Source organism: Scleropages formosus, chromosome 4, assembly GCF_900964775.1.
Source record: "Scleropages formosus chromosome 4, fSclFor1.1, whole genome shotgun sequence".
Lineage (NCBI taxonomy): Eukaryota > Metazoa > Chordata > Actinopteri > Osteoglossiformes > Osteoglossidae > Scleropages > Scleropages formosus.
Genome location: NC_041809.1, coordinates 13,383,201 through 13,408,724, shown reverse-complemented (window position 1 = coordinate 13,408,724; position 25,524 = coordinate 13,383,201). Strand labels below are relative to the sequence as shown.

General features: G+C 43.7%; 1 pseudogene; it reads right to left on the bottom strand.

The window, feature by feature from the left end:
- Nucleotides 1-18,387, bottom strand: part of LOC114910380 (uncharacterized protein K02A2.6-like) — a 45,000-nt pseudogene extending 26,613 nt beyond the window's left edge.
- Between the last annotated feature and the right edge of the window lie 7,137 nt (nucleotides 18,388-25,524).

The window sequence follows — 25,524 nt, the reverse complement described above, 5'->3', positions numbered from 1 at the left end:
TCTTCAAACTCTGGATGAAATCTTGTATGACTCTTGACAATGTACTGAACCTAAGGAGTCTCTTCTATTAGTTTAAATTAAGAGTTGTTAGGAGCAGACAATGAGGGGCTCAACCCTCCCACCACCAGATGTTACCCAGTTCTTTTAGAATGATGACAAGACTCCATAAAATTACTTCATCATGGATCTTCAGAGCTTCAAAAAGTTTTCTGTGTCAGTTTATCCAACACTCCAAGGTTAAGGAGGATGTCCTTGAAAAATACACTAAAATGTCCTCTATTTAAATTGAATTCTGAAATCTGAATTCTTGTATTAGAACTCTGATCCACTATCAGAGTGCAAAGATGGCAAAGCATACCAGCATCAGCGCCATCTTGGTTGAGATGGCTTCAACTATGCTGGGTAGTTTATTAGGAACTAGATCTTAAAACACCAAAAGAAGAACTGAGTAAACCAGAGCTGATATTTATCAATCACTGGCCCTGGTTTTCAAGGTAATTTTATACACAATTTTATAAGAAAAATATAATTAAATTTCAAATGCTGTTTTTGACCAAACTCACTCCCTAAATGGCAACACATGCTGTGTGAGCTTTTGGGAGGTATAATGATAGTATTGGGCAGGGTTATATGTTATTGACAGCTCTTCGGTGTTGCCCTCAGGCCATTTCCCACAATCTAAACCATCTTCCCATAATGGGATAATGCAAACATTACATAGGGTAGCTTGTCTGAGACTGAGAGATGACTGAATGAAGACTGACAGGGACAAATGCTGCTTAATGTAATGTAGGATGTTTTTTTGTTAGTAACATTCTGTTACTTTTTTACTATTACTATCACCTGTTTCTGTTTGTTAGTGCCTTCTATTTCCAAGTGTCACAACCCCAAGGGCATTCAGAATCCCAAATGTCCTTGGGGTTGTTACAACCTCAGGCATCTAGGGGTGACTAGGGCATAACATCAAGCGAGTGGTAACAAGTGGTAACAAGGAGCCAACAAAAACACACGCGCAACAAGGAAGTGCTTAAGTGCAATTTTTTATTTTTTTATTTTTTTATTTTTTTAACTGCGCAGATAGGTGCAGAAATCTAGGCAACTGCTTACAATATTTACAGAATACAAAGACACTGTTCAGGGGAAAAAGGAACAAAGTTGGTGCCAAAGCAAAGAACTCAGAAAACCAGACTAAACTAATATAAGTTGGTAGACTACCCTAGCTATGAAACAAACAAAACAAACGGGTCTTCAGCCCTAACTAACCTACTCTATCTACCAAAGCACAAAGTACAGGGGGTGGCACCCGCCTCTTCTCTAATGTGTCTAGACAGGCAGCTGAAACCTGCATGCTGGATATGTAGGTCACGTGACATGCTTACCTGTCTTCTTTTTCCCCAAGACAAGAACACAAAGTAAATGGACAACAGACCAAAGATAGAACTAATTAAACACATAAAGGAAGAGCATCAACAAGCTAAAGAAACACCATGAGACAATAGTTTGAAGCTCCTGGGAAATGCTGGGGTTTTTCAGATGGTGGAGTCTGAAGGTGATTGGTCAAGTGTAGAACTAAGAACAGGAATGATGATGGACAGGGTTGACAGCCAATGAAAGACAATGAACCTGTACAGGGAGCCAAAATACACAACACAGAATGGAATAACAAAACACACTGAAAATCTGTACAGGGACATTACAAGATGCATCGCATTACATCAGTCTAATTGCATCAACACTCCCGGCCCCAACTGACCAGCTCCCGCTCCTATAAAAAGGCTGAAGTCACATCCCTGATTTCTAGATTATTGATCAGTGCTTTACTATGAATTCCCTAGCAACATGTGTTCACTGACCTGGTTACTGAGCTCTGTTCCAGTGTGTTTCTGTGTCTGTCCTGTGCTCTTTTTCCATCAGCACCTGTTCTTTATGACTCTGTCCCGATCCCATTTTTCAGCTACATCAACACTTTGCCTCTGTCTATTTGTGCACGTAAACTCATTTCACTTACTGACAAAACACTTGTGTTTGTGTGTGTCTTTGTTTTCTGTCGAGACCATAACCCTACACACACACACACACACACACACACACACACACACACACACACTTTCAGAACCGCTTGTCCCATACGGGGTCACGGGGAACCGGAGCCTACCCGGCAACACAAGGCGTAAGGCCAAAGGGGGAGGGGACACACCCAGGACGGGACGCCAGTCCGTCGCAAGGCACCCCAAGCGGGACTCGAACCCCAGACCCACCGGAGAGTAGGACAGTGGTTCAACCCACTGCGCCACCGCACCCCCCTCTCATAACCCTACACTGAATGTCAATAATATTCAATGAATAAATTTGATCATTCTTACACAGATTGTGTTAGAGTTCATGAGAATAAGACATTTTACTTTTTTGTCATTGAAATGAAAACTGGTGAAGAGGAAATTACAAAATAACCTTGGTACTGCAAGCATGATATCTACAGGAAAGGTCATGAGTTGATTTTGGTACAAGGGGTTGAACATCTTTCCCTGTGTATTATTGCATGGTGCTTGGTGTTGAATAAAGAGAAGAGATTTTAGCCAAAGTAGGCAGGAGAGGCTCCAGGGGGTTAAAATGTGTTCTCATACCAACCTAGCTGCAGTAAACATAAAGAGAAAGCAAGGCAATCTAGAAAAATACCAGCAGTGCTTGCTTGAAATATGACAGTTACGAGAACCTGGTAATAAAACTTGTGAAATCCAGCAATGAGTCAGATTAGCACTAAGAGATGCTGAAGAATGTCAAAGACTGAAAGTTAAGTCTCTAGTAATTAATTCTGAAGCGAGACTGTCTGTAGTTCAAGAGATTATTCTTAAAATGAAATTTAGGCAGCTGTCTAATTTTGACTCTGTGACTCAAAGGAAATTGGAATCATGAGGAATAATTTCATTTTGAAAAAAGGTTAAAAGTGAGTCTGATGTGTACCTTTTGGAAGGCATCTGAAAATACTTTCTTCTTCAAATGACTAAAAGCAATAAGCCTGTCCGTTTTTGCCAATTTCATGAGGGCTGTTCATTCAAGTGTTTCAGGGAACATCCTTCTCCTGTCACCCATGTCTTATAAACTTTACAATAAACATAACCTAACATAATATAACATACTATAACATAATATTCAAACACTAGCCTGTTCCCAGGAATGGCTATTACTGTCAAACCGATGCCTTTCTGTAAAACGATTTACATTGTTGGGTTTGTACACTGGTAGTTATTTACCCTTTTTTCAGGTGGGTAATTTTTACATTATCAATTCAGAGCATGTAAAGTACATTGCTCAACGATACTGCAGCATAATTTGAACCCCGGTTGCTTAACTGTAAAGCAATGGGTCTAACCACAACATTAGATTATCCTGAAATTTCAGGTCTTCTCCTGGGTTTTTCCTTTATTAAACACTTTTTAATTCTAATAGATTAGGAGTAAACACACACACTGGCCAAAAACACTTGTCCCGACGAGCCTGAGCCTAACCTGGCAACACAGGATGTACGGCTGAAGGGGGAGGGAACACACCCAGGATGGTACCCCAGTCCGTCGTAAGGCACCCCCAGCAGGACTCAAACCCCAGACCTGCCAGAGAGCAGGACCCAGGTAAACCTGCCGCACCACCAAGTTCCCTTAGGAATGAAAATAATAAAAATATATATTATCCTCTGGAGGTGCGGTGGCGCAGTGGGTTGGACCGCAGTCCTGCTCTCCGGTGGGTCTGGGGTTCAAGTCCCGCTTGGGGTGCCTTGCGGCGGACTGGCGTCCCGTCCTGGGTGTGTCCCCTTCCTCCTCCAGCCTTACGCCCTGTGTTGCCGGGTAGGCTCCAGTTCCCCGTGACCCTGTAAGGGACGAGCGGTTCTGAAAATGTGTGTGTGTATTATCCTCTTTTTTTCATGCTTTACATTTACATTTACATTTATTCATTTGGCAGACGCTTTTGTCCAAAGCGACGTACAACTCAGTAAAAGTACAACTCATGCACCACACCAAGAGAAAGAGACACAGCTGCAGACGTGTTTTATTAACAATTGTGTATAATTTGTGCATTAGAGTTTGCACTCAGGGGGTGCAATGGTGCAGCGGGTCATCAATATGTTGCACGATTTTGGTCTTACTGTGGTCGGACGGCACAGGCAGATGTAGATCAAAAGTTAATAGGTAGTGATCAGAAATAGTTTCATTTAAACAAATAATATTTACATGATGAACATCTGCGCCGTATGTTATGATGAGATCGAGAGTCTGGTTACGAGAATGAATAGGACCGTTAACAATCTGAGTAAAACCGACGGAGTTTAAGAAAGACATAGAATTATTAGCGAGAGTATCTGATGACACATTGAAATCACCCATCAAGATAATTTTGTCATGAGTAATGACTAAATCGGTTATAAAGTTACTAAATTCCTCGAGAAAAGAGGAGTACAGTCCAGGTGTACAATAAGGAATATAATTATATTGGGTTTTGACTTGAAATCTAGCTCTAAAACTTCAAATGAGGTAAAATTATCACGATTTCTCAGTGTTATAATCTATTATTGAAAAGAATGCCGACTTCACCTCCACGCCCTACAGGACGAGATCTATGGAAATAATTACATCCGTCAGGAGCAGCTTCTATTAGTGAAATCGTATTGGACTCACTGAGCCAGGTTTCGTTAAGAAAGAATAGACTTGTAACTTAATATTGAGTCATTTTCTAGAACAGCTGTACTTGTTAGTGAACAAATATTTAACAGATAGCATTTTATATTACAGTTTGGCCTTGGTGGTAAGTTCAGAATGTTTGTTTTAATGTAATTTAGGTCTCTGGTGCAAGCGCTCCCATTGCTAAGTCTAGTTAAACGTTGTGGCCTTATAATAGTTTGTATGTTTTGGTTGCACTTAACGCTTTTATTTAAAAATTTGAGGCCACACTGGACACGGCACAAGAAACCCCATCACATGAGAAACGACTACCAATAAATCCATCCATAAATCCATCCATCCCGCTTCTCCTAATAGGGTCGCTGTGGCAGCACGGAGATCAGAGAGGCCCAGCCGCCACTGTCCCCCGCAACTTCTTCCAGCTCAACTTGGGGGATCCCCAGGCGCTCCCAGGCCAACTATGAGATATAATCCCTCCAGCGGGTCCTGGGCCGACCTCGGGGCCTCGAACCAGTTGGCCGTGCCCGGTATACCTCCAAAGGGAGGCGCCCCGGGGGCATTCTTCTCAGATGCCCGAACCACCTCAACTGGCTCCTCTCAATGTGGAGGAGTAACGGCTCTACTCTGAGTTCCTCCCGGATGTCCAAACTCCTCGCCCTGTCACAGAGAGTGAGTCCCAACACCCTGCGAAGAAAACTCATTTTAGCCGCTTGTATCTGTGATATTATTCTTTCGGTCATTACCCGAAGTTCATGACCATAGGTGAGGGTAGGGACATAGATCGACCGGTAAATGGAGAGCTTCACCTTATGGCTCAGCTCCCCCTTCACCACTACAGTCCGGTACAGCGACTGCATTATTGCTGCCGCTGCTCCCAGTCTGTGGCCAATCTCATGCTCCCTTCTTCCCTCACTCGTAAACAAGACCCCAAGATACTTGAACTCCTCCACCTGGGGCAAAAACTCTCCCCTTACCTGGAGGGGGCATACCATCCTTTTCCGTGAGAGAACCATGGACTCGGACTTTGATGTGCTGATCCTCATCCCAACCGCTTTATACTCAGCTGCAAACCATTCCAGTGCATCTTGGAGGCAACCCTGTGACTGTGCCAAAAGGACAACATCATCTGCAAAAAGCAGAGATGTCACCTTCTGATTCCCACACTGAATACCCTCCTGGCCTTGATATCCTGTCCATGAAAACCGCAAACAGGAATGGAGACAAGGCACAACCTTGGCAGAGTCCAACAACCACACTGAACAGGTTTGACTTCATGCCGAGTATGCAGATACAGCTTTCGCTCCGCATGTACAGAGACGAAATGGCCCACAATAGTACCCCATACTCCCTAAGCACCTCCCACAGAATTTCCCGGGGAACACGGTCATAGGCCTTCTCCAAGTCCACAAAAGACATGTAGACTGGATTAGCGAACTCCCATGCCCCTTCAATTATCTGTGAGAGAGTAAAAAGCTGGTCCACTGTTCCATGGCCAGGGCAGAATTCGCATTGCTTCTCTTCAATCCGAGGTTTGGACCCTGTCCAAAACCTCCATTGTGGAAGCAGCCAGGCACAGCTGTGGCCAAAAGCTTGTTGATGCCAGTCAGGGCGACAACCTGAGAACCCGCTGGTGGACACTGGTGGTGAGGGAAGCCGTCAAACGTAAGAAGGAGGCCTTTAGGGCCTGGTTGGCTCTGGGGACTCCTAATTCAGCAGACAGGTACCGGCAGACAAAAAAGGCAGCAGTGGCTGCGGTTGCAGGAGCAAAATCCCGGGCATGGGAGAAGTTTGACGATGCCATGGAAAAGAACTACGGGTCGGCTTCAAAGAGGTTCTGGAGAACCATCTTGCAGCTCAGAAGGGGTCGGAGAAGTTTCGCTCAGGCTGTGTTCAACAGGAGTGGAGAAACTCTGACGAGGATATTGTCGGGAGGTGGAAGGAGCACTTTGAAGGACTCTTAAACCCAAGTGATATAGTTGGCGCAGCCATCTCTGCGTTAGAGAAGTGGTAAATAGATTATACGTAACGGAGGTAACAAAGTACACGCTTACACCATCGGTTATCTTAAACCGGAAGAGAAGAACATTTATTTACATACGTGTTTTATCAGAACACATCACGTACAAAGGTCATGTGATCAATACTTCACCAACATGAGAGCACACTGAATAGAACCTCCAACACCCCCACTTGCTCTCATTCTCTACAAGCCCATTTACAATACAACACACAGTTACATCCCTGTATCAGCAACATTTATGCCCCAAACATAAAGCTTTCAAACGTTTCTTTCTTATACTTCGTCATTGGTTTAGTCATCACATCAGCAACCATTTCTGTTGTTGGACAGTACTCAATTGTTATTTTACCATCACTGATTGCTGATCGAATAAAGTGGTACCTAACGTCAACGTGTTTACATCTTTGTCGACAAACAGGGTTTTGGAAATAGCAATTGCACTTTGGTTATCCTCAAAGATTTTTACCGGTGCATACTGACATCCATTGTCCAGTCCATTCATCAATTGTACAAGGTACAGACTTTCTTGTGTGGTCGCAGCCAGTGCCATATATTCCGCTTCGCATGTTGACAAAGCAACTGTAGGCTGCTTCTTTGACTTCCAGGAAATGAGGGGACCATTTTTGGTTAGACTAAAACAGTATCCAGTCGTACTTCGTCTGTCACTTGGATCTGATGCCCAGTCAGCATTGCTGTATGCTGTAAGTTTCAGCTTCTCGTTACTCTTCTTGTACGTCAGTTCTTGGTTTACTGTACCTTTCAAATACCTCATCACATGCTTCACTGTACACCAGTGTTGCTCATTTGGTTTTGACATAGATTGAGAAAGTTTACTCACAACCCAACTAAGATCTGGTCTAGTGTAAGATCTGGTCTAGGTACATGTCATTAGATAAATCAAACTACCTACTGCTTCACGATACTTTGTGTGGTTTACAGAGTTTCCATCACCGTTATACTCTAGCTTTTGTTCACATGGGGTCGACCTGGACTTACAATTTGACGTTGAACCTTTCCAGTATTTTTAAGATGTACCCTTTTTGATTCATTTTCACAACTCCATCCATTTGCTCAAAATCAATGCCTAGGAAATGTTTCAATTTACCAAGGCCTTTCATCTTGAATTTAGCTGTCAGCATCCTTTTCACATCATTTAGTAACTCGTTGGTACTAGAAGCAATAATCAGATCATCAACCCAGATTATCAGCATCACTCTCTCTTTTTCAGTTTGTCTGCTGTAGACACAAGAGTCTGCAGGATTTTGCATAAAGTTATTTTCACTCAGGTAATCATGCAGTACCTTATTCCAGTTTCTACCTGACTGTTTCAGACCATACAATGACTTATTCAGTTTACAGACAAGTTTTTCACCAGTATCCGATTTTACCTCAGAACCTTCTGGCTGTTCCACATAGATCTCACAATCAATTGGAGCATGTAAGTAATCCGTCTTCACATCCATCTGATGTAGAACAAGGTCATACTGTGCTGCCATTTGCATCAAGACACGAACTGATGTGATATTTGCTGCCGGAGAAAACGTTTCCTTATAGTCTCTTCCCATTACTTGACCATAACCCTTAGCAACATATCTAGCCTTATACGTTTCACTGTTATCTGCATTGTTCTTGATTGCATAGACCCATCTACCCCTCACTGCATGTTTGCCTTCAGGTAGAGCTATCAATGTAAAAGTTCCATTTTCTTTTAGAGAATCCATCTCTTCTTCCATGGCTTTAATCCAGACCTGTGATTAGGTTGAACTCATGGCTTCCTTGAAGGTTTGTGGTACATTACACATTCTGTAACAGTAGTTAATAGTAGTAAGTATCTGATCATCATCTTCAATATCAGTTACGTAGTCAGATAAGTATTGGGGAGCTTTCCTGTTCCTTTTGGGGTTGCATCTTGTTGTGTTTACGGGTGCAATAACTACACTCGAACACAAATAAAGATAAGACGCGATGGATAATGTTTTCTTTTTCCTTTACTGAACCACGTGCAGCAACAACTCTTCTACCCTTTTCTGTACATATTGCCGGCCAACCAAACTCTAACCCATGGTGCTATTAAGAGTGGCCTATTACACTTAGCCTGGAGTTTTCACTATAATCAATACACAACAACTCCTCCCCTCTAGATAAAGCAACCCATAACAATAACACAACCGCAAGTCCCTTTGCATGACGTCTTCGCCTCCGTAGGATTCCAAACCCTATAAAGTAAGACGGTCTGGGGGTTTCCGTGTACGGGTAGGGTAACGTTTCTCCTCACAAGTTGGGATAGGCGTTTGTGGCACTTCCTGTGAAGACATCGCGGCATCCTGTGGTGTAGTTGTGTCACTGCCATCGGAAGGGGCAACAGTAGACGTGGATGGCACATTTCCTGGAACACCTTCCAAAGAAATATCTGCCTTTCTCAACTGATCAATATGTCGTCTCCAGGTGATGTCTGGTCCAATCTCTTTTGTGTAAGAAAGTGGTCCTGTTCTTTCTTTTACCTTCGCAGGCATCCACTTGTGATCCCCGCGGTAGTCCCTAGCGAGCACACTCTCACCAATTTCCAACTCTCGTACCGGTACGTCTCTTTGCATCTGTCTCAACTGGTTGTCCTGCACAACCCTCTTCACATTCGGTCGCAACAGGTCCAGCCTCGAACGTAAAGGTCTTCCCAAGAACAACATAGCTGGCGTTCGATTCGTGGTAGCATGTGTTGCGTTATGATACGCAAACAAAAACCTTTGTAATTTATAGGTTAACGTAATCTTGTCACCCACCATGGCACGCAGAGCATTCTTCAAACTTTGTACAAATCGCTCCACTAATCCGTTTGTAGCGGGATGGTATGGGGCAGAGGTCACGTGCCTGATCCCATTGTTCTTTAGAAAGATCTGGAACTCCTCAGATACAAACTGGGGTCCATTGTCACTCACCAGTTGTTCTGGGACACCAGTCCTCGCAAAAAGTTCTCTCAGCACTGTTACAGTTTGGGTAGCGGTTGTGGACGACATGCTAAACACTTCTGGCCACTTTGAACATGCATCGACAACCACCAGAAATGTAGTGCCCATGAAAGGTCCTGCAAAGTCAACATGAATCCTTTGCCACGGCACAGCAGGCCATTCCCAAGGGTGCAACAGTGCAGGTTTTGGCATATTTTGAACCTGCTGGCATCCTGGGCAATGCATGGCGAGCTGCTCGATCTGCTGATCGATTCCTGGCCACCACACAAAACTTCTAGCGAGTGATTTCATCTTCACCACTCCTAGGTGACCAGCATGAAGCTCTTCCAAGACTCAAGCTTGCAACTTTGGAGGTATAATGATTCTCAATCCCCACATGAGGCAACCTCCATCCAGCGTCAGTTCATCTCAGCGTCAATAGAACTGCGGAAACTGTATCTTCTGTTCTTCATTCCAGCCAGTCTGAGTAGCTGTGTAAACTCGGGACAATATTGGATCTCTCCTGGTTTCCCTCTGAAGCATTTCAGCTGTAACAGGGGAACTCTCAAGCTGAGCAAGAGTAAAAACATCCAAGGGAACGCTTCCTTTTGCCGGATTTGCATCATCATCACCGCCTAACGGTAGCCGTGAGAGTCCATCAGCATTTGCATGACTGTGAGTTCTTTTGAACTCAATCTGGTATGTATGTCCTCCCAAAAACAACGCCCACCGCTGCATTCGCGCTGCTGCTGTCAGTGGAACGCCTTTCCGTGGATTAAAAATGGAAACCAAGGGTTGGTGGTCAGTAACCACAGTAAATTTGTTTCCATACAAATACAGATTGAATCGTTTCACACCCCATACTAGACTCAAAGCCTCTTTATCAATTTGTGCATAATTTCTTTCTGCAGCATTGAGAGAGCGTGATGCAAAAGCTATGGGGCGTTCAGTTTCATCACCCATGACATGTGATAACACCGCTCCAATACCGTACGGCGAAGCATCACAGGCTAGCTTGATGGGTTTGCGTGGATCAAAATGGGTCAACACTGTTTCTGATACCACCAGTTTCTTCGCTTCCTGAAACGTTCGTTCACACTGTTTTGTCCACATCCATTTCTGTCCTGCTCGCAATAACGCATTCAAGGGGTGGAGAACAGTGGCAAGGTTTGCCAAAAACCGGTTATAATAATTAACAAATCCAAGGAACGACCTCAATTGTGAGACATCTTTTGGTCGTGGGGCCTCTGCGACAGCCCTTATCTTGTCATGACACTTGTGCAAGCCATTTGCATCAATTTCGTGTCCACAATATGTAATAGTACTCCTGAAAAACTCACACTTATCACGCCTCGCACGCAGTCCATAACTTCTTAGTCTCTGTAGAACATGTGCCAAGTTCTCCAAATGACTGTCGTCATCCTCTCCAGTGACTATAATATCATCAAGGTAGCACTGGGTACCCCGACATCCTTGAAGTACCTGGTCCATCGCTCGTTGCCATAATGCTGGCGCTGAGGCAACACCAAAACTCAGTCTATTGTATCGATACAAGCCTTTGTGAGTGTTAATGGTCAGGAACACCTTTGAGTCTTCCTCCATTTCCATCTGCGAATATACTTCTGCCGGATCTATTTTACTGAAAAACTGTCCTCCTGATAAGGAAGCAAAAATATCCTCTATTCTTGGTAGTGGATATTGTTCTGATTGCAGTTCAGAGTTGTTGGAGACTTTAAAATCCCCGCACAGTCTTACAGTTCCATCCTTCTTGGCAACAGGAACAATTGGTGTTGCCCAGGGGCTCCAGTCAACTTTGGACAGTATTCCTTCAGCTTCTAACCGATCCAGCTCCATTTCCACTTTCTGACGAATAGCATAGGGGACTGGCCACGCTTTGTGAAATTTGGGTACTGCACCCTCATTCAGGGTTATTCTCCCTTTAATATGCTTCAACGTTCCTATTCCTGGTTGGAATACCACTGCAGCACTATCCAACACCTTTTTCAGTTTCTCTTGAGTGCCTGACAAAACAGGAACTGAGATTTGTAGACTTTTTATAGATTTCCAGTCCAACTGTAACTTCACAACCAGTCACGTCCCCAAAGTGCTGGTCCTGCCGTTGGAACTATATACAGATCTAGTTCGCGCTGTTGATCATTGTACCTTACAGTCACTGGCATCACACCCAGAGGAACTATGGGCTCACCAGTATATGTTTTCAATTTAACAGGGGATGGCTTAAGTTCTGCTTTTGTGAAATGTCTTTCAAACTCAGTCTGTGACATGACAGATACGGCAGAGCCTGTGTCCAGCTCCATTCGGATTGTCTTTCCATTCACTCGTGGTGTTAGCCAGATCGCTTGTTTCAAGTCATCTCTCAGACTGTAGATTTCCAGAGTTGCCAACCCTGTGTCACTTTCTTCATCAGATCTTTGAGCAACAGCATGCACATCTCTACTTTTCTTTCTCTGAGCCTTGTACTGTTTGTTCTTCTCCTGGTGTGAAAGATCCGAGCGACAAGCTCTTTGTATGTGTCCAACTTTGTTGCATTTTCTGCACGTTTCAGTTTTAAATCTGCACTGGTTTGCTTTGTGTCCGCCCTTCCCACAACGGTAGCACAATTCTGCATTTTGCACTGTCCCTTTTAATTTACACACAGTGGTCACTTTGTTCACCGACATTTTTACTCCCGATCGCAACTCTACAGCGTCTCTGGCTGCTGTTTCCATGGCGACAGCAACTTCAACTGCACGTTTGAATGTGAGATCCGACTCCGTAAGCAATCTTTTCTGGATACTCTCTTGTGAAATACCACAGACTAGACGGTCTCTCAGCGCATCACTCAGTCCATCTCCAAACTGACAGTGTTCTGACAGCTTCTTTAATTCAGCCACATAAGCTGCGATAGACTCCCCTTCGTTTTGGTTACGTTTATGGAACCTAAAACGTTCCGCTATAAGCAGCGGTTTTGGCGCTAAATGATTCCGCAGTGTTTGCACAATATTATTAAAGCTGAGGTCTGCCGGCTTTGTGGGGGCAGTGAGGGTTCTCAGCAACGCATATGCTTTTCCACCCATCGCACTTAACAGCACCGACACCCGCTTGTCGTCGGCAATGCCGTTGGCATTCGATCTGTACTACTGCAACTCTCTCTTGTGTGGCCTTCCCACTGCTGCCATCAAACTTGTGCAGTTGATACAGAATGCTGCTGCACAAGGTGTGTTTGACTTGCCAATGCGTTCCCATGTATCTCCTCTACTCATTTCTCTGCAATGGCTTCCTATAGCTGCCCGGATCAAATTCAAGACCTTGGTTATTGCCTACAAATGCATCAATAGAACTGCTCCCAGCTATTTACAAGACCTGATCAACCACTACACCCCATCCGCGTCTGGGGTTCGAGTCCCACTTGGGGTGCCTTGCGATGGACTGGTGTCCCAGCTTGCGTGTGTCCCCTCCCCCTCTAGCGTTGCGCCCTGTGTTACCAGGTTAGGCTCCAGCTCTCCACGACCCCCCCCGTGCGAGATAAGCAGCTTCAGCCAATGTGTGTGTGTGTGTTTAGAATATTCTGTTTACTTGTGTTTGTTCTTAAATATGGTAAAATAAATAGTTTAAGTATTATTTTTTTCCGCAGCTGACAGTTCCATCAGAAAGAAACTTCTTTACTCATTTACAGCAGTCAGATATTTTACTGAAGAACTTGAGAAGATGTCTTTCTCAGGGGATCTATAGTATGGCTACTTAAATGATTGCATTAAATCATTTACTGTACTTCTGTTGCCCTTAGTATAGAAAACTAAAGTCAGTTTCCATTCATTATATTTTGCTTAATTCCTTCTAGTCATCCCTGAATTCTCTTTAAAAAAAACAACACAAAGGATGTTATGTCAATAAAGCATCTGCTTTCCTTGCATGATGACTATGTGTACTTGAAAGACCATAATGAGACAGCAGTTACATCTGTTTGGGTAAGATCAGGAGGTGCCCCTGACTAAGATATGGCCTTGTTCCCAAAGTGATTTATGGTAGAAGAGAGGAAAGGTTGTTTGTTAGGGGTGACCTGAAGCCATAGCCATGTCATCAGATCTCCTACTGGAATTACTAATTTGCCCTCATCTCTGAAAAAAAACTGTCAGGAGAGCATTCCTTCACACTCCAAGAGAAAGGAAAGGCCTTGACAGGTTCCTAGTTCTTTTTTGTTAGGCTCAAATATTTAAATATTCCAAAACGGGCAGTGCTGAAAGTGAGAGACCCCCCTCCTCAAGTCCACTCCTTCCCAGAGCTCTTCAAGTGAATGTTTATATATGTCCTTAAATAACATTCTATTACATAATTCCAAGGGAGACTCCTCCCATTTTCTAGCAACATTAGTCTTCTGCTGGACAATTTCATTTTAAATTGTATCACTACACATAAAACTGAAGAATTAAAAGATGTTCTTGATGGCTCAAGTAAATCTATCTAAAGCAATGTAAATAGTCATAAGTTTGGCCCATTTTTAGTATGTACTTTTTTGCCTAACATTGACATTACCTGTTTAAAGTGCTGCAGCTGAGACTTTACTCTTTTACTATTGCTGGAGTGTAAAATCATAGAGGATATTGCAAATGAAGCAGGAGCTGTAAAACACATGCTTGCTTTGGAGGCCATTTCTAATGAACTGTGTGACTACCACACCCTCTGCCTTGGCAACCAGGAACACCTGCAGCTGATCAGGGTCTGGGGCATAAAAGAACAGCCCGGAGCACAGGAAGATGTGAAATCTTGTTCAGCCTTACTCTTTGCTCATGCTTCTTGGATTGCTTTGCTTACCTGTTCCCTGACCTCCTTGTACTTGTTCCTGTTTCCTCAACCCTCCTTCTCCTGAATCTCCTCATCCCCTTCACCTCCCTCGGCCCATTGCCTGCTCTTCGACTCACGGTTTTCGGATCCTCCTCGTAATGACGTCTGCTCTTCGATGACCTTCGCTAGTTTCCTGACCACGACTCTCAGATCCTCCCCTTAGCCTGTGCGCCTCTGCGCTGCACTTGGGTCTGATGACCCACTTCCCGGACGGAATCATGACAGTGACAGCATTATATTCAGCTGGAAGGTGGTGTCAGATGGCTGTGTATTACGTAACCAGGAGATGACTTGCAAATTTCATAGCTGTTTACAAAGAACTTCTTGAGCATACACTGAAAGAGTTAAACCTTCTCGTAAAAGTCTGACAGCTCATGCTTATGTAAAGCTCTCTGTACAACACACTGATAGATAATGCAAAGGAACCTTCAGAAACTCAGCTTCCAGAAAATGGGATTATGTTTCCCATTTGCCTTTTTTTTTTTTTTTTTTTTTTTTTGCAGTCATGTGTCTTCATAAATAATTGTGTACTTGGAGCCAGACCTTAAACCTTATAGTGACAACTTGTATGATGAAAAAAATGTACTGGACTGGCCCCGGCCCACGACTGTCAAAGCTTTGCAGCGCTTTTTGGGCTTCGTTAACTTTTACCGTAGGTTCATCAGGGCTTTAGCTTGGTGGCAGCCCCGCTGATGGCACTGTTGTGGGGGAAAAGGAACGAAGCTGGCGTGGAACAAGGAGGCCCAGACAGAATTCCAGACTCTCAAGGCACTGATCCTGCGATACCCGGATCCTTCGCTCCCATTCATGGTGGAGGTGGACGTCTCAGGGTCGGTAGGGGTTGGTGCTATCCTCTAGCAGAGATAGGGTAATCCCCAAAAACTCCACCCCTGTGCATTCTATTCAAGGAAGCTGACTCCAGCCAAGCACCATTATGACACTGGGGACCGGGAACTATTCGCAATTAAATTGGCGCTGGAGGAATGGTGACATTGGCTAGAGGGCACTGCACACCCTTTTCTCATTCTGACGGACCACCAGAATCTCAAGTACTTGCAATAGGCACGGCGGCTGAACCCCTGTCAGGCACGCTGGGCCTTGTTCTTTACCCGGTTTAGGTTTACCGTGATTTACAGGCTTGCATGTTTGTCTGATTACTGAGTCTTGTTTTGCCCGTTTACCAACATCTGCACCTAGAATAACCATCACCTGTCCATGACTACTGTTTGCATCTGTCCCAGTGAACCCTTCCAGTAATAAAGCCAACCCGCACTTGAGTCCATTACCTGACCTTCTGTCTCCAGCCCGTCTATGTGTGACAAACACCTTACTTTTTGACTGTTTCATTTTGAATATGCACAAATGCTGCAAATATGCTGCTAGTCATACCCTTAATTGAGAAAGCTCAAGGAAGATTATTTTACAGAAACAGTTCTATGCCCTAATCCTAGCATTACTGTGTGAATTGAGATTTTTTTTGTCTGTTTTCCATTAAAACTCTAAATTGCCCTTTTTATAACTGAACTTACTATTTCTAAGGATTTCGGTCATTGGAACCTAAATTATATGCTGATTAAAAACTAATACAGATCATATAGTCATTGTAACTGCTATTGCTAATAATCAAATGATTGAACTCTGCAGTGAATGCATTTACTCATCTTATTTAACTAACATTAACCGTAATCAGCAATTAATACAAATTATTAGAAGTCACCACTTCAGTTTCAGCATGATTTGTATCATATCATTGCACATAACAGGACTAGGACTGAAAACCATTTTACAGCACAGGATGCATATTTATGACAGTAAGGGTAAGTAAAGAAAATAAAACTATGTATTATACACAATCAAATTGACATGAGAACAGCTAATTCAGAATACTTCTTTGAAAAAAAAACTAATTTGAATGGATCAAATATTCTCCAGGTAAACATTTCTAAAGCAACCAGCAGATTTCAGTTTTGCAAACAAGTCAGTTTTATTGCACATTTCACAGATTCTGTATGATCTTTTATGATACTAATTCCTCAGACATCAAATTCCATTCAATTAATGAAGCTCCAAGACTTCTAGTATACATCATCAACCACAAAATTTGTGCCAGCAGAAACTATACCTTTTTATTAAGTTTTAGAAGCTGTTCGGATTTGCTCCACTATGTCTCATACAGAAGGGGTTAAAGTTGACTAGACAGAGATAAAACCTTCTTGGAAACTGAAAAGTAACACTGATCTTTTTTACCAGTAAATTTCTTTGCCGCCACTCAACTAGTCGACTACCCAGAGAAGTGATATGTGAACCTTCAGACAAGAAGGCATACTGAATTGAGAAAGAATCACAAAAAGGAAATTTTCTCTTGAGCCAAAGATGATAACCATGGATTTTCAAGAAGAAAAAGTTGTCAGTCTTATAAGGTTTAGTACCATATTAAACAAGGTTATCTTAAAAAGAAGTTTTTTCTCCTGTACTTATTTGTGTAAATTATATGCTGCTTCAGCTAAAAGTTTTTTTTTTTTTTAAAGAAAATTGTGGTACGCAACACCATGGATTTAGCTAGGGCAAAGAAGGACGCAGAGACAGCATTTATGACAAACAATTTATTCAAACACCAGCATAAGAGAAATGATGCTCCTGGACCGAGGACCTCATTTCCTCCAGGACCTGCACTTACAGCCAGCCTTCCCAGGCTGCTTAACACCCCCAAGCTCTCTCCTGTCACACTGACAGACACAGCCACCCCATTATTTTCTCCGTAAGTGCCCCCAGTGGTTACACACACATTTAACATTATTTCCCATAATGCAACTACTTACATTGACCCAGTAACGCAGGTCGTTACATAGCCTCCCGTCAAAAAGAATAGCAGCGTCTCCGCTGCTGCCTGCCCCACAAGTGTCCCAACGTCCAGTGCTGTCCTCAAATGCATCCAGTCGAGAGTGCAGGTCCCAGACGCTCACTGCTGGTGGTTGTGCTGGGGAAACTTGCAGGAGCCCCCCACGGCGGCACGCTCGGGGGTCGAGGCGGCCATCCTCATCCCGTGACCGCCCGGCCTCAGTACCAGTACAGCTCCTTCTCTCCCATGTGGCACGTACCAGACATAGCGGCGCCCACGCGGCTTTTGCCAACCGCCTTGCGCTCCCCGTGGCTGACCGGCTCCTCTGGGACATTAGCGCCGGCTCTCCACAGCCACTCCCCATTGTTCCCGCTCCGTTGTTGGAGACAAGCCCCTCTTTCGCGCCTCCCGTCGTCTCGCCGCGCGCCTCGCCGCTCGGTCACCTTTTGGCGGAAGACCTGGAAAAGCCCCCCTGATTGCCGCTCTCACCTCTGCCGATTCGCCGCACGCTGAGCCTGCCACGACGCTCGTAAAATCGGTCGCTTCTTGCTGCGCAGCCCTTCTCTTTTTGCGGTGCTCGTTCTGCCACGCCATTCTTTCGCAACGCTCACCAGGGCTTCAGGCAGGCTGGGCACTTTCTCTCCGAAAGCAACGGACTCTTGTTCCGCGGGAGAATTAGCGTCGGCGGTTTCGCTCACCTCCGACACGGAGCTCTGCCTGTCCACAGACGAGGCACACTGCTTCATGTCGTCCAGCACGGCGTCCGTCCTGCTTGGGAAAGCGGTGCTCCCCGCGGGGCGACTTTCCTCCGCACTTGACGGCAGTTCACTGCCTCTTCCTGCCGCTCCTTTTCTGGGCGTAGGGAAACCCCCCTCAACCTGCTCGCCCCTCTCCAGCGGCACCTCACAGCTCTTCTCCGCTGGCCTCCCCCTGGACACCCGTGCTCTGCCACAGATTGTCTGCCTCGACCTTCACTGTCGTAGGCACTTCTTCCGCCCCGCTGGCTTTCCGTATGGCATTGTTTTCCCTTTCTTCATGCTCGGTGGTCAGCTGCTCCCAGATCAAGCCTCTCATCCTTCTGCCCCATCCCCTTTCCGACACCAACAAGGCATACAGCACCATAAATTTCCATGGGGCAAAAAAGGATGCAGACACAGCATTCATAATAAATGATTTATTTGAACACCAGCGCAAGAGAAATAATGCTCTTGGTCCAAGAACCCCCTTTTCTCCAGAAGCTGCATCTACAGCCAACCATCTACAGCCAACCTTCCCCAGCCAACCTTCCCCAGCCAACCTTCCCACCTACCCACCTAAGTACCCCCAGCCTCTCTCCTATCACACTGGCAGACACAGCCACCCCATTATTTTCTCTGTAAATGCCCCCAGTGGTTACACACACATTTAACATTATTTCCCATAATGCAACAATTTATATTGAACCAGTAACGCGGGTCATTACAATATCTAATAACAACAAAATGAACAACAACAGAAGGAGGTGCGGTGGCGCAGTCCTGCTCTCCGGTGGGTCTGGGGTTCGAGTCCTGCTTGGGGTGCCTTGTTGGCGGACTGGCGTCCCGTCCTGGGTGTGTCCTCTTCCCGTCCGGCCTTACGCCCTGTGTTACCGGGTTGGTTCTTGTTTCCCGCGACCCCCTATGGGACAAGCGGTTCTGAAAATGGGTGTGTGTGTGAACAGCAGCAGCATTTTTTTTTTTTTTGGCACCCTGGGTTAGGCTTCGGTTCGTCACAACTCTGCTCGGGACAAGCAGCTTCAGACAGTGTGTGATGAAGATGATAATGATTATTACATTTGTGACATTGGGGTAACTTGTAAGGTTGTTTAAAATATGAGGCAGTGTTGATCCTTGCATACTTCATTGCTAGTACAGCTAAATATATGGAACTCATGAACTGCCATTTTCAGGAATATAACAACAGAATTTTCAATATTTTCAGGCCTCACTTGTCACAGCATCCTCCAGGAGCGGGGGCAGCGGACCCAAGTGCAGAGCACAGGAAGGTATCATGAAGGGTAATCCAGAAGACTATCCAGTCAACAGGCAAATGGTTACCGATGTGCGAACAAAATCCGAAGGGACAATCCGAGAATAGTAATCCAAAACACAGGCAAAAGGTTGTGGTTATCCAGGAAGTTGTGGACAAGGAGCAGGAGATCAGTAACAAGACACACAAGTGAGAGGCAAGACTGAACAAGGTTCCACAATTGTATTTGCTCCGCGCTTTCCTTTTATATGTTCATCCTCTGATGTACTGCAGGTGCGCCTCATTGTGCTGAAGTGGAGGACATGGGTGAAAAAGGAAAAGAACCACGGGAACCTGAATCTGCATCATCAATGTGAATGAACATGAAGGACCTGACAAATTCTTTCATGCAAAAGGCAATTAATGTTTATTAAGAGTTAGCATTTAAAAATTGTGTAAATGTATCTTATTGTACTGTATAATCAATTTTACAGACTTAAAACATGAAAGCAATCTACTGATCTTTTTCAGCTTTTGGTTGCATTCAAAAATCTAAAAAAAAGTATGTTTATTTGATTTTGCTTAAATGGATATTTGCAACATCTTGGGCAAAGTTCAATTTCTTCCAATTTTATTTTACTTTGACTCCTTGATTGTTTGGATAAATGACTGGAAAATGAAATGGAAAAATATGCAAACATTAACTTTTTTTTTTTTCACCCACACCCTGCTTCCTTTGATCAACTACACATCACACATCATAGCTGCTGTGCACTCCACTTGAAGTTTTTATCTTACAGGTTAACCTTTTGAGAGCCAGGAACATTCAGTTAACATTTTGAGATTCTTTTTTTTTTTTTTAATTCAAATAAACTGTGGAGTTCCTTTTAGGAAAATTCAAGTTACAAACAGATATGAAGGAATAAATTACTTGTGATGACTCCCAGACTCAGACCCAGTTTGATCAATAGATCATGAAAGGAGGACAGGCCAGCTGGGAGGTGAAGAATCTCTCTGTTTTGGAGAGGTTCAGTTGGAGGTGATGATCAGACATCCAAGCAGAGATGTCTGACAGGCAGGCAGCAATGCGTGGAGAAATGTCTGATACACCAGTGGAAAGGAGAGAAAGAGCTGGGTATCAGTGGTACTTGAATCCATGGGAGGCTATGACTGGGCCGAGAGAGGAGGTGTAGATTGAGAAGAGGAGAGGACCCAGTACCCAGCCCTGCGGGACACCGGTTGAGAGAGGCAGAGGAGAAGAACAGGAGCTCTGCCAGACCACTTGATAGGATCTGTCAGATAGGTAGGACTCAAACCACCTTAGTACTGCTCCCGGGTAAGGAATTCAAATAATGGATCACAGGCCACCCACTCTAGAGTTTTAGACGGGAAGGAAAGGAAGGAGACTGGTGTGTAGTTTTGAACCGAGTTGGGATCCAGGAAGGGTTTCTTTAACAGAGGTGAAATGAGAGCAGTTTTGAAGGCAGCTGGGAAACAGTCAGAGGCGAGTGAGGAGTTGATGATCTTAGAGATGAAAGTGGAGAGTTGGGGGGAGATGTTCTGTAGGACTAACGATGGGATCCGATCAAGCAAGCAAGTGGTGGCTCTGTGTAAAATCAGGAGGTCGGAGATTTCAGATTCAGAGAACGGTTTGAATGACTTTAGAGGGAGGTCCAGCGTGAACTGGGCCGGGTCATGCTAAGAACTTGTCCGTGATTGCATTGACTTTCTCTCTGAAAAACAAAGCAAAAACAAAGTTTTGCAAAAACCTGAGCTTAAGGAAAAACACATACCACTCCATGTGAGGGTGAGAGGGAGTAAGTACTGTTTTCTAATACTATACCTTTGTGCTTTCTTTCTGTATGTATGTGTATGTGTGTGTCTGAGCAAAAGAGAAAGACTCATCCTGAATGTTACTTGTCAGTGTGAACATCTGCCTCCCCATTCACTTTGTTGACATCTGTATTCTGTCATTTGTCCTTTTATATATACAGTATGAACTGCATTGTGGGATATTTTACTGCATAATGAAAAGCAACGTTGGAATGAAATAACCTCTCTTTCAACTTTTCATCTAACATAATTAGCATAACAATTCAAAATGATGAGTTAAGTAAAGATTAGTTCAAAAGATATGCTCCCCTTATTGCTCAGCAGATTCAATCTGTGCAGTTAATACAAAGCACGACTTCTTGTGGATACATGTAGAAACGTCTTTCAGCTGGTTTTACAGAATAAGTCAGAGTCATTTATCTGAGTACAACTAGACAATTTTTAAAAGATTATCCCAACAAGAGGCAAGCTTTAGAAGAATATAAATCAATAACAATGCATGAGTGTCAGTCTCATAATGCACAATGCAGTAGCTCTATTTATACAGTCACACTAGCTAATATCTTTATTGTTGCAGCTTGATTTAGATGAAAACGTAGAAGCGGTGATGTCCTTCAAAGCCCTGACAGTTTGTTCCAACTGGATGAAGCAACATTTTTCTTCTAAACTTTATTTTTCTTTTTGATTTCCTAGAACAACGAAACGTCTAACATCACGTAACAATTGCAAATGCTGCAAACAAAAGCAAATCGTCAGAACATTTTAAACGTGTATGACAAGCATTATTGACACTTACTCATTTAAAACACTTTTCTCCAAAGCACTTTACAGTGATTACTCATTCACATGGCTAGGTAACTTTTACTGGAGCAATTTAGGGTACCTTGCTCAGGAGTGCTAGAGTAAGAGGTGGGATTTTATCCTGAAATGTTTGAGACCAAAGGAAGTGGCACAGACCACTATGAAACCTGCTACCTCCAGATCTTTATGACAGATAATAAATTCTTTATGTACAATTTGATAACTGTTATATGCTTATGCAGTAGGCCTTTCACAAGGATGTCTGGTTTGAAATGAGCTGCTGCACTTGAGCATAGGTACTCATGCAGTACCTGGATGAAAAGAGGTTATAAATACAGCTAGAATAAAATCGCTGTGGGTAATTAACAGAATTCAAAAGTTGTTAACCCCAGGCCTCGGTCCAAATCTCCAAGGACCCACAATTCTCTAGCTTTAGAATGAAGGCTGAAAAGTTGGGGGAATGCAAGTAATAAATTCTCAGGGATCAGCATTCTTTATGTGAGGCTTTTTTTTAGCAGAACATACAAACCTGAAATAAAATGTGATGTTGTAGGGAGGGAAGCATGTTTCCTGATAATGAAGTATAAAAACCAATAAAGGCTGTCACATTTCATTCACCCTTGATGCATTTTGCCGTTCTTAGGTTTGGTGTTAAAGAGGAAAGCGTTATATTACAGTTTAACAGCAGGTTACCATGGTGAGGAGGTGCACTCAAATGAGGATCTAGCTTGTTGGCTATGCCCAGCATTTCAAGTAAGGCTACCACTGCATTACATTGCAAAACTGTGAATGCAGCCACTTTTTTCCAGGTGCTCTATTCTTACTCGGAAGAGACAAGAACATGCAGCATATTATGCTGTCGCCTGTCTGAAGAAATTCAAATTTTAACCCATTAATATATAATGAAATACTTTATTGTCATTGTATACAATGACATTTTGTGTGGCAGCCTTTAGAACAACAGCAGCAGAAAGAGCGCTTAAGATAAATAAATAAAGAAAGAAGTAAATAAATTAACAAATTAGAATTAGATTGAAACTGTTGAAGTCCTTTCATGTCACTAATATAGTAATATAATATAGTTATACCGTATGTTTCACTTGAAAGGGGGCAGTGGCATAGTGGGTTTGACCAGGGCCTGCACTGTGGTGGGTTTGGGGTTCAGGTCCCCCTTGGGGTGCCTTGTGATGGACTGGCATCCTGTGCTGGGTGTGTCCCCTCCCCCTCCAGCCTTATGCCCTGTGTTGGTGGGTTAGCCTCCGGTTTGCCATGACCCCACTTGGGACGTGTATGTGTGTGTGTTTGTTTCACTTAAACAGTTTGGGTAAAGTGTGTCACTCAGGGGTATTGTACAACGGTACTCATGGGATTTGAATTACATATTTTTCCTTCACTAGGAATTATTTAGAGCAGGTAACCACATTTTCAAGAGAATTGATAGAGCTTGAAGAAGAAATGAAATCATTGTATCAGTGATATACCTCTTGAAAACCATGCACACTGTAAATCAGACTGTCTCCACAATGGTGACCCATCTAATTTAATCAGAATAATATGATATGCAACCTGTCAGATTAATGCAAGATGCATTAATGTAATGTCATTCTTAAAAAAAAGTAATATAATAAACATATTATTTATGAAGAGAAGTTGTCTTTTTCAGAGCTCTTCTCTCTGGATCACATTTATTGAGTCCCGATTTGGGTGCCTTGTGACGGACTGGCACCCCATCCTGGGTGTGTCCCCTCCGCCTCCAGCCTTATGCCCTGTGCTGCCAGGTTAGGCTCCAGCTTGCCGTGACCCCGCTTTGGACAAGTGGTTTCAGCAAATGTGTGTGTCTGTGTATTGATAGTATTTCACTATCTCAGTTCACTGGGCACTGAGTTTAATATTCTCCAACTGTGCCAAGACTATTATACTTCATTTTTGCTTTCTTACAGTCTTACACTAATTAGTGTGATAAACTGTTTTAGCGCCATCAAGTGGAAAAACTGCTAAGAAGAGGTGTTTGATAGTAAATATCAGCATAATAAAACATTTCAACTAAATGTTTAATATTTAAAACACCTTAATAAAGTCAAACCAAAAATGGCAAAAGCCCACATATAGAAAAGCATCTATTTATATTTGTTAAATATTTAACAATTCCTTAAGTGTAGAAAACATGCTTCATCTTTGTTGAGAGGTTATGATGAGATGGGGTGGTATTGAACTCCTGTTCCACTTCAAAATGATGACATAGCGTAGTCTCACAGAGGCAGGGCTTGCCTCCTTCTGTCAGAACAAATTCTCTCTTGCATATACAGGTCATCATGTAAAGGCAAATTTGCAGGAAAAACATAAGACATAAGACATAAGACATCTTCTACAACTGAGACAAAACTGGAATGAAATTTGATGGACGCTCTCACCCCAGTCTTCTCACACCTTTGTTTTCTTTCATTTGATGTTTTCCCAGGCCAGGGCACTATGGCACCTAAGAAAAGCTGAAATGGCTTTAAATATTTAGTTTCTTTTCAGATCGTCATAAATACATAAACTGCATGAGCAGCTTGACATCCAAGTTGGCCCTGCAATACTGAAAGAGTTTAAATCAGACATTTAGTCAGCAAGAACCTCTCCACCTCCACCAGGCCTCTTTAAGCTTTGCTGAAAGGTTATCCAATAAAAACTCCTGGCCAGGCTTACAATCCATTAGTATTGTTTCTAATTTAGATTACTCCTTTGACCAAATTCACTTAAAATGTTATGTTTGTAAAATACAGAATTGCACGCCAATGTACATGGCAGCAGTCCTATGACAACACACACACACACACATTTTCAGAACCGCTTGTCCCATACGGGGTCACGGGGAACCGGAGCCTACCCGGCAACTCAGGGCGTAAGGCCGGAGGGGGAGGGGACGCACCCAGGACGGGACGCCAGTCCGTCGCAAGGCACCCCAAGCGGGACTCGACCCCCAGACCCACCGGAGAGCAGGACTGTGGTCCAACCCACTGCGCCACTGCGCCACCCCCTATGACAACAATCAAGGTTAAATATTAATACAAGGCTTTCATACTGACAATATGCCTAAGTAGTTGACCATGAAATAAAAATTAATCAGGGAAATTACCATTATTATTATAAGTAGTGGTATTATCCATCCGGGGGCGGCGCGGTGGCACAGTGGGTTGGGCCGGGTCCTGCTCTCTGGTGGGTCTGGGGTTCAAGTCCTGCTTGGGGTGCCTTGCGACAGACTGGCGTCCTGTCCTGGGTGTGTCCCCTCCCCCTCCAGCCTTATGCCCTGTGTTGCTGAGTTAGGCTCCAGCTCCCCGCGACCCTGTATGGGACAAGCGGTTCTGATAATGTGTGTGTGTGTGTGTGTGTATGTATTATCCAACCATTGCTAACAACCACTTGTTCTGAGCAGGGGTTGTGGTGAGCCGGACCCTTACCCAGTAACACAGAACTCTTTTTCAGTTGAACAAGAGCATATCGTTGTTGACATGGTGGTCCAGAACAACACCATCCACCTCAAAGAAATCCAGCAAAGAATAATACAGGACAACCAAGTATTCCAGAATATTCAGCAATGCAGTCTTGCCA